This window comes from Pleurodeles waltl, chromosome 7 (genome assembly GCF_031143425.1).
Source record: "Pleurodeles waltl isolate 20211129_DDA chromosome 7, aPleWal1.hap1.20221129, whole genome shotgun sequence".
Taxonomy (NCBI): domain Eukaryota; kingdom Metazoa; phylum Chordata; class Amphibia; order Caudata; family Salamandridae; genus Pleurodeles; species Pleurodeles waltl.
In genome coordinates, this window is record NC_090446.1 from 698974439 (window position 1) to 698989331 (window position 14893).

General features: G+C 45.2%; 1 protein-coding gene across 1 annotated transcript in view; it reads right to left on the bottom strand.

Annotated features, from left to right (window-relative positions):
* LOC138304555 (E3 ubiquitin-protein ligase RNF14-like) overlaps nucleotides 1-14893 on the bottom strand; it is a 108232-nt gene that overhangs the window by 5450 nt on the left and 87889 nt on the right. The window lies entirely within an intron of this gene.

Genomic DNA, 14893 nt, shown 5'->3' on the forward strand with positions numbered 1-14893 from the left:
AAATTAAAGGAATTAAAACACAATACGTACATTAAATATTGAAAGGGTTATTAACATTGTTTGGTGGACATCAACAGCTTAAAGAAGTGGATTAAAATAAAAGAAGGAATAAACAGAGCCTCGCAAGGTTGACGCTGAAAAGAGTGCCTGGGGCCAGTGGTCAAGATAACAGACACTTCTGAAATATGTTTGTATGTGCAATTCTTCCTTCTAGGGCGACCCTGCACCACAGTCTGACCAATTTAGGAATAACTGGGCATAAGTTATTTGAAAAGGGGACAGTCATCTGTCTCTTAGACTTTAACTCCTAGTGACACAATATAAAACAAATAGTTATGGCAATCTGCTACTAAATTAGTCTATATCACGAACTAAATACTGTAAACTGAAAACTAGTGTTTCAAGCAAAATAATAGCAAACAATCATTAGAAATATTACTTACCTGTAATTAAAGATTTTCAGGGTTGGCATCATTCATAGATTCACATGCTTGAATTATTACCCATCATGTTTTAGCACAGAGGTAAAAGTATTAACATGTCCTAGGGAAAAGAATCATGGTTTCTTAGTAGTACATTCAAATTATTGGAATCTGACAAATTTCAGCCAGTGAGACTTTTCACACACACCCTACGGGCCGACTCACCTCAGATTTCATAGCACAACAGTAAAGGGTGAGATGAACAAAGTGAGCCTCTGACCGGGGAATCTGAGATATACCAACGCAGGAGAACTGCAGTTACATGTAGGTAACTTACTTCTTTCCAAGCATTGGATGTTTCATAAATCCACGTTTGATTCAGAAAAGGAAGCATTACGTATATCAATGCATTTAAAAGTGAGAAGCAGGCTCACCTGAGATAGAGATTGTACAGTACTCCTTGATCCATCAACAAACCAGCCCCTGGCCCAGGAAGTAAAGTTTGGTGAAGCATGTTTGTTCTTCAATGTGGAGGTTTATCAGACACATAAGAGAACTATGTACAATGTCACTATTAAAGACATACTTCGTCTGGAACAAAGCAGTCACTTTTGCTGCAAGAAGACAGCCTTATTGTGGTGACAGGTGCTAGACAGCAGAAATCCACATCACTGGACAGTTTTGTAATTGGATGACCTCTTCCATTTATCTGAAGAAGGAAAAGAGCTGGTCCGTGGTTCGGATTTCTAGTCACTGTATATGGGAGAATTAACCTTGGCTAGGAGGACCAGGTAGGGTACCATCGGGTAAGACAGTTCAGTTAGTAGGTGCACTCTGTAATGGACAAAACAAATGCAGTAAGCCAGAAGCCAGGCAGTGATTTTGAAGAATTTTAACTTGGCGTGCAAAAGATGACTTTTTTTTTTTTATAGATCAGCCAGGTTTATCATTAGGACGGCAACTACAGCAGCTTTGTGAAATAGTATTGCGATGGTTATCCACAGGCTGTTCAAATCAGAGTACAATGTTCTCTCTTGGGGTAGCCGATGGGGGACTAAGGAAAAGTGCATTCAAAGTTCTTGTGCCAGGAAAAACGCTTCTCCACTGGCACCTGGCTGTCAGTGCCTACTGGCAAAGAACTCGTTTTTCTTGTTCAAATGAGCAGCAACATTATCCAGTTGAGGATGAACCCAGTATCACTTTCTTTGGTCCAGAAGCAGTTCCCGTTCATGCCAGCCTGGTAGACAGTAGTCTAGGACAACTGCATTGTCAGTGCTGAGGACCAGAAAATGTTCTATTGAGAGAGATACCTCATTGATGGTTGCCCAATGCCTGAGTTCTTGTGCCTTCTCATACAGGAAGTGTAACCTTGTCCTTCATTTATTGACATGAAATATGGAAGTTTTGCTGCCTGTCCTTCTCAATACTGCCCTCATACCTTCTGTAGTAAAGCTTGGAGTCTATGTCCTTCTCTGTCCAACAGCCTTTCATGGGTAAGTCCGGCATTTAAGCCCCCAGCGTTCCACCTATGCATCTATTGTTGGGACATTTCAAGGCTTTGGAAATTTTAAAGGGCAGCCCCATTGACGACGTCTAAGACATTTCCCACTAAAGGAGAGACTGCTGGAGGCCACAGATTATTGCATAACATTATTCCATGATCCAAAGGCCTGTTGCCATTGTTGTCCCAGTTCCTGTTGAAATGGATGCATTCAAAGCCAGGAGAAAGAAATCAATGCTATCCAGGAGGAAACAAGGACTAAGAGGGACTTGTAGGTTTGTGCAAACCTACAAAGAGTAGCTTGGTCCATGCAAAAATCTCTTGCCAGAGACAACAGTTTGGACATGTATTCCAGGGACAAAGGTGCCTTGCCCTGAATCACGTCCAATATCATGACTAGGAACTGGATTTTTCTGGCTAGCTACAGATTTGACTTGCACATATTCAGACTGAGTGGTGAAAGAGTGTGAGACTTAAATTTGTAGATAAAACTGCATGTGGCATCCCTTGAGCCTTTAGTAAACTTCCATAGGGAAAAATACGAAGCCCCTACCTCACTCAGGTGAGCTACGACTGGGGCCAGGCGCTTAATGACATTACTTGTGGAAGACTTTAGGCCGAAGTGAAGTGCCTTGAATTGGTAAAGCTGACTGGGAACCCAGACCCTGAGTCACTGTTGGTGCTTGGGATGAATGAGTATGTGGAGTCATGAATTCTCCCTTTTCTAGCACTGCGATGACCACCTGCAAAGTGACAATCACGAAGGATGTCTTGATTTTCAGCTTCCTAAGGTGTACGTGCATATGGTTCTTTGATTCAGTTTAGGGCACCGTCGACAAGCATTCCAAATAGAGTCTTGCTGTCATAGGACACATATGTCAGGATGAAATACTGAGCTCTGCAGCCAAGCACTGCACTTGGTCGGCTCTGTGTCAAAGTTGTCAGAGCCCAGGTTTGAATGGAAATTGCCACAATGTCTTGGACCGAAGATGTTGAGGTTAATGCCAAAGACAATGTCTTGGTAGATTTCAGTGCCGAGCCAGAAGGCAGGGCATCCGAGACTGTTTTACAGAGCCGCTCATGGCCTGGTGGCAGTGGTGGTCCGGCGACCTTGGTAATGGGCCTTGTAGAAGTCTTAGAAGGGGCAGGAGGGAGCAAGATACTCAAGGGTGGCGCCAATGTCACCTCGTGGCTTTTGATGTCCGACTGGACGTCAGAATTGGAGACTTGGATGGGAAAAGCCTCATGTTGTGCGTGCTCCTCCCTGAAGATGTCCAGATTGTCTTCCGGAGTCTGGTGCACTATCTCCAGTCGTCTAGCTCTTTGGTCTCAAAGTCTTTTTTGACCGGAAGAATCTGCAGGTGTTGAAGGAGGATTCTTGATGGTCGGGGGAGAGAAACTGGTAACACACCAGATGTTTGTCAGTCTGTGGGAAATTAAAGTGGCACCAAGGACAGAAGCGAAACGGCATCCGTTCCATTAGCAAAGCATATTGGTTGGTGCCACGTGTTGAAGTAGACCTGAACAGCTAAGGATGCCCTGAAGGGCCTTTGATCCGTACCCCGAAAGATGGAGTGAGATGAGCGTGAGAATGTGAGAAAAAGCGATAGAGAACAAAGCCATAGATGGATAAAAGACGAAAAAAGAATGTTTTGAATCTGGAGCAAGTGGGAGACGGAGCAAAGAGACACACGTCCGAACCCAATTGCGGAGAGTAAAGAATCTAACAAAGGTCTTGATGCCCATGCGCAGTATCACCGAGAAGGAGGAGTCACTCGATCATATGACTCAAAAATGCTTCTTTGAAGAAAAACAACTTGCAACACTCTGAAACAAACACTAGATGGGAGGAGCATGTGAAGCATGTGTATCTACAGCCACACATGCCTGTGAACACTCTTTTCTTCTGTTGCAGCCAATTTTTGGTCATTGGCTACCTTGCCAGTTGTAAGGAAATGCCTTCTTGGCATGGTTACCCCCTAACTTTTTGCCTTTGCTGATGCTAAGTTATGATTTGAAAGTGTGCTGGGACCCTGGTAACCAGGCCCCAGCACCAGTGTTTTTTCTCTAAACTGTACCTTTGTCCCCACAATTTGCACAACCCTGGCACTCTTGTAGCTGGTACCCCTGGTACCAAGGGCCCTGATGCTTGGGAAGGTCTCTAAGGGCTGCAACATGTCTTATGCCACCCTGGGGACCCCTCACTCAGCACATGCACACTGCCTCACAGCTTGTGTGTGCCAGTGGGGAGAAAATGACTAAGTGGACATGGCACTCCCCTCAGAGTGCCATGCCAACCTCACACTGCCTGTGGCATAGGTAAGTCACCCCTCGAGCTGGCCTTACAGCCCTAAGGCATGGTGCACTATACCACAATTGAGGGCATATGGGCTTGATCACTATGCCCCTACAGTGTCTAAGCAAAACCTTAGAAATTGTAAGTGCAGGGTAGCCATAAGAGTATATGTTCTGGGAGTTTATCAAACACAAACTCCACAGTTCCATAATGGCTATACTGAAATCTGTGAAGTTTGGTATCAAACGTCTCAGCACAATAAATGCACACTGATGCCAGTGTGCAATTTATTGTAACATACACCCAGAGGGCATCTTAGAGATGCTCCCTGAATACCAATCCAACTTCTAGTATAGGCTGACCAGTTTCTGCCAGCCTGCCACACACCAGAACTGTTGCTGGACACATGGGGAGAGTGCCTTTGTCACTCTGTGGCCAGGAACAAAGCTTGTACTGGGTGGAGGTGCTTCTCACCTCCCCCTGCAGGAACGGTAACACCTGGCGATGGGCCTCAAAGGCTCACCCCTTTTGTTACAGTGCCCCAGGGCATCCCAGATAGTGGAGATGCCCGCCCCTCCGGCCACTGCCCCCACTTTTGGAGGCAAGGCTCCTAAGGTCTCCTGAGCTGAGGTGACCCCTGCCTGGAAAAATCCTCCATCTTGAGTTTTGAGGATTCCCCCAATAGGATTAGGGATGTGCCCCCTCACCCACAGGGAGGAGGCACAAAGAGGGTGTAGCCACCCTCAAGGACAGTAGCCATTGGCTATTGCCCTCCCAGACCTAAACACACCCCTAAATTCAGTATTTAGGGGCTCCCCAGATCCCAGGAAATCATATTCCTGCAACCTGAAGAAACAAGGACTGCTGACCTACAAGCCTGCAGAGAAGGAGGAAGACGACAACTGCTTTGGCCCCACCCCTACCGGCCTGTCTGCAACTTCGAAAACCTGCTCCAGCAACGCATCCGACAGGGACCAGCGACCTCTGAAGCATTAGAGGACTGCCCTGGACTAAAGGACCAAGAAACTCCTGTGAACAGTGGCCCTGTTCAAAACCAGCTACTTATTTGCAACAAAGAAGCAACTTTCAAAGACTTCAAGTTTCCCGCCGGAAGCGTGAGACTTCCCACTCTGCACCCGACGCCCCCGGCTCGAGATCCAGAGAACAAACACTTCAGGGAGGACTCCCCGGCAACTACGAGCCCAGGGTAACCAGAGCCGACCCCCCCCGAGATCCCACAGCGATGCTTACAGAGAGAATCCAGAGGCGCCCCCCCGCCCCCGACTGCCTGTAACAAGGGACCAGACGCCTGGAACCAACACTGCACCCGCAGCCCCCAGGACCTGAAGGAACCTAACCTCAGCGCAGGAGTGACCCCCAGGCGACCCTCTGCCTTGCCCAGGTGGTGGCTGTCCTGAGAAGCCCTCCCCGTGCCTGCCTGCACTGCTGGAGTGACCCCTGGGTTCCTCCATTGATTCCTACCTGAAACCAGACGCCTGCTTTGCACAGTGCACCCAGCCACCCCTGTGCCGCTGAGGGTGTATTTTGTGTGCCTACTTGTGTCCCCCCCCCAGTGCTCTACAAAAAACCCCAGGTCTGCCCCCCGAGGACGCAGGTACTTACCTGCTGGGAGACTGGAACCGGAGCACCCCTGTTCTCCATAGGTGCCTATGTGTTTTGGGCACCTCTTTGACCTCTGCACCTGACCGCCCGAGCTGCTGGTGTGGTAACTTTGGGGTTGTCTTGAACCCCCAACGGTGGGCTGCCTATGCCCCAGAACTGAGACTTGTAAGTGTTTTACTTACCTCCTAATCTAACCTTTACTTACCTCCCCCCAGGAACTGTTGATTTTTGCAGTGTCCACTTTGAAAATAGCTTCTTGACATTTTTTTTTGTTTTATTTACAAAGACTGTATATGATATTGCTTTTATACATAGTTCCTAAAGTATCTAAGTGAAGTAACTTACAGTTAAAGTGTTTAATGTAAATTTTTAACCTGTGGTTCTTAAAATAAACTAAGAAAATATATTTTTCAATATAAAAACCTATAGGCCTGGAGTAAGTCTTTGAGAGTGTGTTCCTCAATTATTGCCTGTGTGTGTGTATAACAAATGCTTAACACTACTCTCTGATAAGCCGACGGCTCGACCACACTACCACAAAATAGAGCATTAGAATTATCTACTTTTGCGACTATCTTACCTCTAGTGGGAACCCTAGGACTCTGCGCACACTCTTTCTTACTTTGAAATAGTATATATAGAGCCAACTTCCTACACCAGTTCTGGCAAAATATACCAGAAAAGGCCACAGTCCAACATTTACAAACATTTTGGACTTCTACCAAATCCCGTACCTTATCCAATAGGGTTTTTAGAGGATGGTGTAAGCAGCTTTCTCCTTGTAATGCTATACTTGTCTCTGCCTCTAAAGTCTGCGTTCCATGCAGTCCTTTTTCAGTGATTATCCAAAGTGGCTGTGGCCTAGAATAGTCAGTTAGAAAACTCCAATCTTTAATGGAGCAATGAATGCAACACGTCAAGCAAGTACCATTTCTATCAGAAACCAGCAAGCTTGATTACAGAGTCTTGGTAGGAAAGGCACAATCCAAGACTGTGTTTAATATACATCTGGCCACTTTTTGATGTATTGTAATACTGTCATGTATCACTGCAATCCATTGTAGAAGAAACCCAAATCTATATGAAAATGGGTTTTAATGAATCCCGGCCTAGCCTAGATATGGGACATTCAGAAGTGAATAAACTGTAACTACAAATATATCACACCAAAACAGAACTTAAAATCTTTGGAGCAAAGGGCAGATATTCTCTTGCTACTGTCAAAAGAGCCAACCTCTTTGACCTGGACTTAAAGCAAGACAAAAAGTAAAAGAAAAAGTAGGTATCCCCTCTGAGGCATCACTCAAACTTCAGTGCACCTTTGAGGATAAGGTTTGCCATTTCCAACTAACAGGCATGAGTCACTTCTCCCCTCATCACTAAAAAGCAAGGATCTTGGTGGTAAGGACCACAGTAAATATCAGATTGATGTAGTGTACTGCCTTGAATATTTACCTTCCCAAAAGCCTTTCTTGACAGTTCCTTAATGGTGTTATATGCAATGGTCTAGGAATGTCTAGGCTGAGGAGATGAAACCATGTCCAAGCACCACTTTGAGCACTGCACTGGCCCCTAGTGTACAACTGTATGTACTGTTTTTCAGACAACATACATTGTATTCAAAAGCCTAAACCAGTTAAAACGTAGCTTTCTGTCCTCTAAAGTCAATTGGTACATTCCTCTTCAGGTCTCTAGTAGTAAACTTAAGGAGCACTTAATGGCATCTAGATTTAAGAGTTGCTGCTCCTCCTCAGTTCAGGCTCCCATTGATTTTTCAATGCTCTTTAGTGGCAATTATGCAAATCTGTTGGACATTGTGAGTAAAATGGATGGATGTAACACGCATTCATTAGGATATATGACAACTCACAAAACCTCTCAGGGCACATTAGAGCAACCACTATGTCTTGCGGACACAGGCCTACATACACCATATCTTTCAGACTTATACAACATATTTATTTTGTTAGTTTCTTAAAAACCTACTCAGAAGTCTGTACAACAGTGTGCACACAAAGAAAAAATGACTGAACAAACTAACCTAATTTTAACTAATATGCATAACCATAACCAGCTCCATGTAGGTATCTCATAAATCCATATATCTTTCATTAGTGCTACTTGGCAATTCATTGATTGTCATGCATACTGTCCTGCAAAGGTATTCCTTTTCTGAGTTTATGTTTCTTCCTTTTCCTAATATTCTCATGCCTTGTTTAAACATGAAGACATGAAAAGCAGGGGGGGAGTGGTGAGAGACGAAACACTTTCACAAAACCCTTTCATGAAGTGTTTCTTATCATTTTATAGGGGTGTTCTGTGTCCAGGTTATTATTAGGATTGAACTACTACAGGCTGAAGTATACAGTGTTCCTATGATTGTTATTCAGGGAGGCTTACCATCATTTACATTGGAGGATCTAACAGCTTCAAGTAGTACATTCCATTATGTTGGGATGGATATCTTTCATTTGCATTTAATGCGCTTCATTAAGCGCTATAGGAGATTCTGCTTTGGTCCATCTCTGTAGTTTATCTTGCCACCTCTATTTTTTTGGGTTTTTTTTTTTTAGGGGGGGGGGGGCGGCAGAACTGGCTGTACAGGACATAACGATCATGCACTGTAGGAAGCTGGCCTGGTAAGTGGTGGGGACCTTATACCAGGTCCAGGTATCCCCTATTAGTGTAGTGTAGGCAGTGTCTATAAGCCAGGCTCTCTAGAGGCAGCTGCGGATGAACAGCCAAGGCTTATCTAGAAGACATGCAAAGCTCATGCAATACCACTGCATGCACACAGCACTTACACACATGAAGGAAAACAATCAGTGTTACAACAATAAAGGTGCTTTATTTTAGTGACCCAATTACCAAAAAGTACTAGAGAGGCAACCCTCCAATAGGAGGTAAGTAACACACTAGATATGTACACTAGTAATCACAAATAGGCGTACAAAGCAATAGAAAACTGTGCAATAGCAACAGACAATAGTGACCCTAATGGGAGCCCAAACCATATACTAAAAGAAATGGAATGTAAAAACATGACCCTACCTAGATAAGTGGAATTTGTAGATGGGAGTTGGAGGAACAAGGAAACTCCAAAGGTAAGTACCACAGTGCCCCCCAGCGACCAGAAAGAAAGGAGTAAGTTACTGGATTTTCCCCCAAACCACAAAAAGGACTGAAAATGAAGATAATGCAACACCTAGGCAAGACTGCAAGAAACCAGCAGAGGATTCCTGAATAGGAAGACCTGAAAAAGAAGGGGACCAAGTCCAGAAGTTGCAGGAGTGTCCAGTGGTGGCAGGAGCCACTACCCACCCACCTGTGGTTGCAGTAGTTGGTCGACGGTACGTCGAAGACGGTCAGGAATGCAGTCCTGGAGCCGGAGAAGAGTTCCTGCAGGATGCAGTCGACGTCCCACACCAGATGGAAGATCGCAGTCTGTCTGTGGCCTGGAAATGCCACCAACAAGCCTGGAAAAAGGCAAGAGTCGCAGTAGAAGAAAAGTGGAGCTACCAGAAACCAGCATGGTCCAGAAGGACTCACCCCATATGAGGGGGAGTCTCAGGGGAACCTCAGTAAGGCAGAGAGTCCACAGGAGAAAAGGCAGCCCCCACTGGAGACTCACTGGAAGAGGACCCAGGAGTCGCAGAGGAGCCCAAGCAGCACAACTGAAGAAGGGTCCCACACCACAATAGAAGCATGCAGAGTGCTGTGTGTCGCAGGGAAGAGTGCTGGGGACTGGAGCTACACAGAGCCTGAAGATCCCTTGGAGGGGATGCCAACAAGCCTTGGTAGCTTCGAGAGACGCTGTGCATGGCGGTACTGTCTTGAGTGGGAAGGCAAGGGCTTACCTCCACCAAAGTTGGACAGCTGGCTGAGAGGACGAAGGGGACCACTCCAGACCACCACCCGGGATGCAGGATCCATACAGCTCAGGAGGGGAGGAGATCCACGCAGCCGGTCGTCGTTGCAGTTGGTGCCTGCAGATGCAGGGGAGTGATTCCTTCACTCCAAGGGAGATTACTTCTTCCTTCTCATGCAGAATGAACACTTGCTGCCGTTAGAGGATGCAGAGCCGGGGAACTGTTGCAGAAGCTGGAAGGAGCCATGTAAACAATGTTGCAAGGAGAGTCTTCATCGTCTATGCAGATTGTCGGTTCCTGGAGGGTCCATTCGCAGTTCCAGTGGCCAGAAGTTAAAGTAGAGGTTGCAGAGGAGTCCTGCTGGAATCTTGCAAGCTGAAAATGAAGACCCACCCAAGAGGGATACCCTAAATAGCCTTAGAAGGGGGATTGATCACCTAGCCAGGTGACCAGCTATCAGGAGGGGGGCTCTGACGTCACCTGCCTGACCTGGGCACTCAGATGCTCCCCAATGCCTCTGCCCCCTTGGATTTAAGAAGGCAGAATAAAGGGACCATCTGGAGACCCCTGGGGTTGTGATGGACAGGGGAGTGGTCACTTCCCTTCCCATTGTCCAGTTTCGCACCAGAGCAGGGACGGGAGGCCCCTGAACCAATGAAGACTGGCTTATACAAGGAAGGCACCACATGTGCCCTTCAAAGCCTAACAGTGGCTTGGGGAGGCTAACCCTCCAAAGCCATGTAACACCTATTTCCAAGGGGAGAGGGAGTTACCCCCATCTCCCAAAAGGAAATCATTTGTTCTGACTTCCTGGGCTTGATCAGATCAGGGGTGGCAGCAGCTCTGGCTGCCCAGAAAACCCCAGAAAGCTGATAGGAGCTATGCTGGGGGTCCTCTAAGGAGCCCCCAGAGTGCATGGAATCATACTTCGAATACTGGCAACAGTACTGGGGTATGATTCTGACATATTTGATACCAAAGATGCCTAGGTCCGGAGTTACCATTAGGTAGGTGGACATAGGTAGTGATCTATGCCCAAAACACGCGTATAATGGCGTCTCCGCGCTCACAAAGTCAATGAAAATGAGTTGGAGTACCTGTACCTTGCCCTCTGGACCTGGTGCAGTGACCTGTAGTGGAGAGGGTGCATGCACCCTTTCATGCAGACTACAATGGCAGGCCTGCAGATACACTTTGCATGGGCTCTCTCCATGGGAGGCATAATACATGCTGCAGTCCTTGGAGGACCCCTGGAATACCAATGCCCAAGGGTACCATACACTAGGGATTTACATGGGGACACCAATATGGCAAATTTGGGGTGTTTGTGGTCCAAGCAACCAAGTTTAAAGGGAGAGAGCCTAGTAACTGGTGACCTGGTTAGCAGGATCCCATTGAACAGTCTAAATATACTGACAACAGGCAAAACATAGGGGCAACCATGACAGAAAGAGGGTACTTTCATACATTGTCTTTGTCAAAAGCAGTGACAGATCTAGAATCTGGCAGTGGGTTTACTATAGGGTAACAGGGGAAGGTCCCAGCATATGCCTGTCAGTGCTGTAAAGATTGTTGTAATCCGTAATCTGTGACAGGTAGTTTATGAGTTCATGTATGTATATATGTAATTTTTGGATTGCTATGGTTTTAAGCTTTGATGGTTATTTATGACCGAATAAAGCTTGTGTTGAAGAGTGAAGAGTTCATGTCAATATGTTTTACTGAGTGGAGCATTAGTAAAACATATGCCAGAACACAGTTTGCTCTGCAGCATGCCTAGAGCAATTAAGCAGGCACCCTAGATAGGCTGTGTACTCTACTGGGTGCCAGATATGCTTGATGTACTATACAGAACTGGATATTTTTTAATCTAGCATTTCCAGATATTGTTAGAGTGGAATTCTATTGTAGCTTCCACACAATCATTAATAAACCCATGTAAATCATTGTCTTACTTGCCTCTCAATTTGGTCAATATATATCTAGGTTATTAGGTGCCCCATAGTTTAGATTGTTTGTATGTAGTCTTGTGTTTTGGGTTATAGTTCTCTTGTACTCCGATGGCATGCCCGCACTTGAATCAGACCATTGTATATCAACAATTTCCCAGTGTGTACACTATAGCCATTCATCAGTTTTTCAAATGTTTGCAGTCACAAACAAATATTCCACCCTTCTCCCAAACATCTGGTCCTTTGCTGTAAAGTACTTCTGCCCTGTGGAAAGGCCTTTCAACATCATTGCAGCAGCACAGTGTTGCTCACAAGGATGTGTTATGCGCTGTCTGCCAGCAATGGAGAGCACCTCTAAGGATTAAAGGAAGGGAGTTGAACAACTTGTTCTTTTGAACCAGCTTTTTAAACTAACTACAGTCTAGAACTGGTTTCAAGGCTAGCCATTTTTCTGGAATAAATTGACCACCCAGCCATCTAGTGAGTGATTTTAACTGTGCAGCTACGTAATGCAATCCCTTATCTGGAGCCCAGCCCACCCTTTTCAGTTGGTATACTTAAATAACTCAGGTACCAAATAGTGTATGGTTCCCAAGATACTGCTGGGTATTTGTGTCTAGGCCTCAGGGGGTCGAACTTAAAAAATTTACCCTGGATTGCCTCTCCCACATTCCTTGCTGCCCTTTGTCAGCGCTTCAGCAAAGGGTTCCACTGCTAGGGCAAAGATGACTGGGGATAGTGGGCATCACTAATGCATTCATCTATTAATATTTTATTTCTCAGAAACTGACCCAACAACCTGAACTCTAGTCGACAGTTCTGTATATAATAACTGAATCAATCTCATCAAGGAACTGCTTATTCCACATTTATGTAATCTCCGGAAAAGGTATCTCCAGTTCAGTGCTTCAAAGGCCTCCTCCATATTAGTGAAAAAGGGTTTACACTGAGGCCCTCATTTATGGCTTGCTCCCAATAACACAAATTATCCATTCTGCGTAAGCCAATATGAGTGCACTCTATTAATGGAAAAACGCATCTCGTCTTCAGGATGCAGATATCTGGCATTTAGAATTGCTGCAAATTAAAGCATTCAGCAGATTTTTTTCTGTGACCAGCGCTGTATGCAGGCAGCATGATTCACACATGTGGGTCACTGACTCAAAAGTGAATGTGTGCATGGCCATGATAGAATTGCATTGTTCTATTTTTTTGTTAAAAAAGACAAGTACACAAAAGACGGAAGTGTATCTTCACCAGGACACTGACTCTGAAGCTTTGAAGGGTGCCTTTGAAAAAAACGTGATTTATGTGGTTGTGAGCTAGAATCTTGTGAAGGCTGTGATGATGTCAGGGTCCAAATGAAATGTGAAAATGTGTTATCAAGCCGATCCTAGATATCAAACTTTCGACCACAAAAGAATTGCTTCAGAAGTAAGTTTTCTTGGCAGTGAACCAGAAGAAACAAATCATGCACTTTTTATGTACGTAACATTCTGAGCAAGAAATAAAACATGCCTACATACATATAACCATCAACTGTGAAATGGCAGGTAAAATATGCACACCCAAATTTTGCAGGCAGGGTTTCCAGCAACCACAGACGTGAACCTGTAAAGCAACCATCCTTTCAACACACGTGTTTCACTTTTTCCCTTTCTATGCGCATTTTTCACCTTTTCCTTGCAGGTTTGTCTGATTTTCAGTACAGTTCACCACCTTTTCACCAACAGAGTGGCCCGGTTAAAATATGACGGAAGAAGGTGAACGGCAACTGCATTTTTCCATCATATTTTCCCAATAAAAAACGCAACTTTCAAAACTTTAAATTAGGACATGGGTGCGCTCTCAGTCACGTAGAATGGTCCTTGGATATTTAGAGATGCATTCCTACCTGGAATTAATGCGTTTTGATCAATATGCTCTAAATACGTCATGCAGGGGAGTAAACTATTCGCCAGTCTTTTATAATCAGTGTTCAAAGTGGAGACTGAGCAGAATGAAATCATATCAAACATATCGCACTGAGGTTTCAGTAGTGAGACCACCAGGGCTGGGGTTTTTCAAAGAGATAATCAATTTGGAGAGAAGCGATATATTTGTCTCACGGCTCTTATTTCACGCTGGGTTCAAGATAACGCTTTTTATCTCCTCGCTGTTATAGGCTGATCTAACAGCTCTGTGTTCCATGTTTACTCTAGAGAGAGCAACCGAGTCAAGGATGATCAATACAGCTTCACTTGAGCCCTAATGTGAATTTCTATATTAAGTGGAATAATAGTCGAAGAATGTTTGTGTCATATCAGTTTGCCTGTGAGGAATACACTAGTTTCTCTCGGAAAGCGGTGACTGGGGAGGGGCACGTCTTTTCATGTTTGAGTAGCATGGCCAAATGTTTGCCTGTGGTCACATAACTACTCTCTCTAATCTATACAGCACAACCGCTCTAGGAGTGTGACATGCTCGTTCTTGGCCTGTACCAGGTTCTTCAGCTCCCTCATATTGACCAAGGCCAAGTCCCTTCAATTATCACCCAACGTCTTGGGAGGTGGGTTGGACTGTGAACAATCCAGGTGTATGTCCACCTTCCCCCATGTATTTTCCCTCCAAATGAGCCCTCCATGAATTGAAGCTTAACAGAACTAAAGAACCTTTCATACTTCTTAAAATAATATTTTATCTAAAACAAACCCTACACGTTTCCTGTCTAGGGAACAAGGACTCGGGGAGGACTTTTGTTGTTTACAGTGAGAGAAATGTCACCTGCACAACAACAAAACACAGCCTGAAGCCAATGGTCCTGCATCATTCTATGGCAGGGCCCAAAGGTAAGTATGTCTTATGTTTTCATTTGTTTTCCAATAGCGGCCGAATAAAAACACGGAACGTTCGAGAACAACAAAGAGAAAACTTAATTTCGTACTAACCCCAGAGGAAAGAAATTGCAACAAAACAGTCCATATCCAATCAGCCGCCGGCTCACCTTACGACCCGCGCTGTCCCTTTTCTGAAGTCCTCTTTCTTCGCTGCTCGCAGCCGCCAGTTGAGTATTTGGACTCCGGCTCCCGCTGTTGCTTTCTGACTGGTACTGCCCTGCCTGTTAACTTATTTTATTTGTTTCCCCCGACGTTATTTCCTTATAGGTAGCAGCCGCGGGAATACTTTGTCGCTCTTTCGCGGCTGCTCATTATTACTTATTCCTTCAGCGGAGGGACTTGGGACCGGGTCAC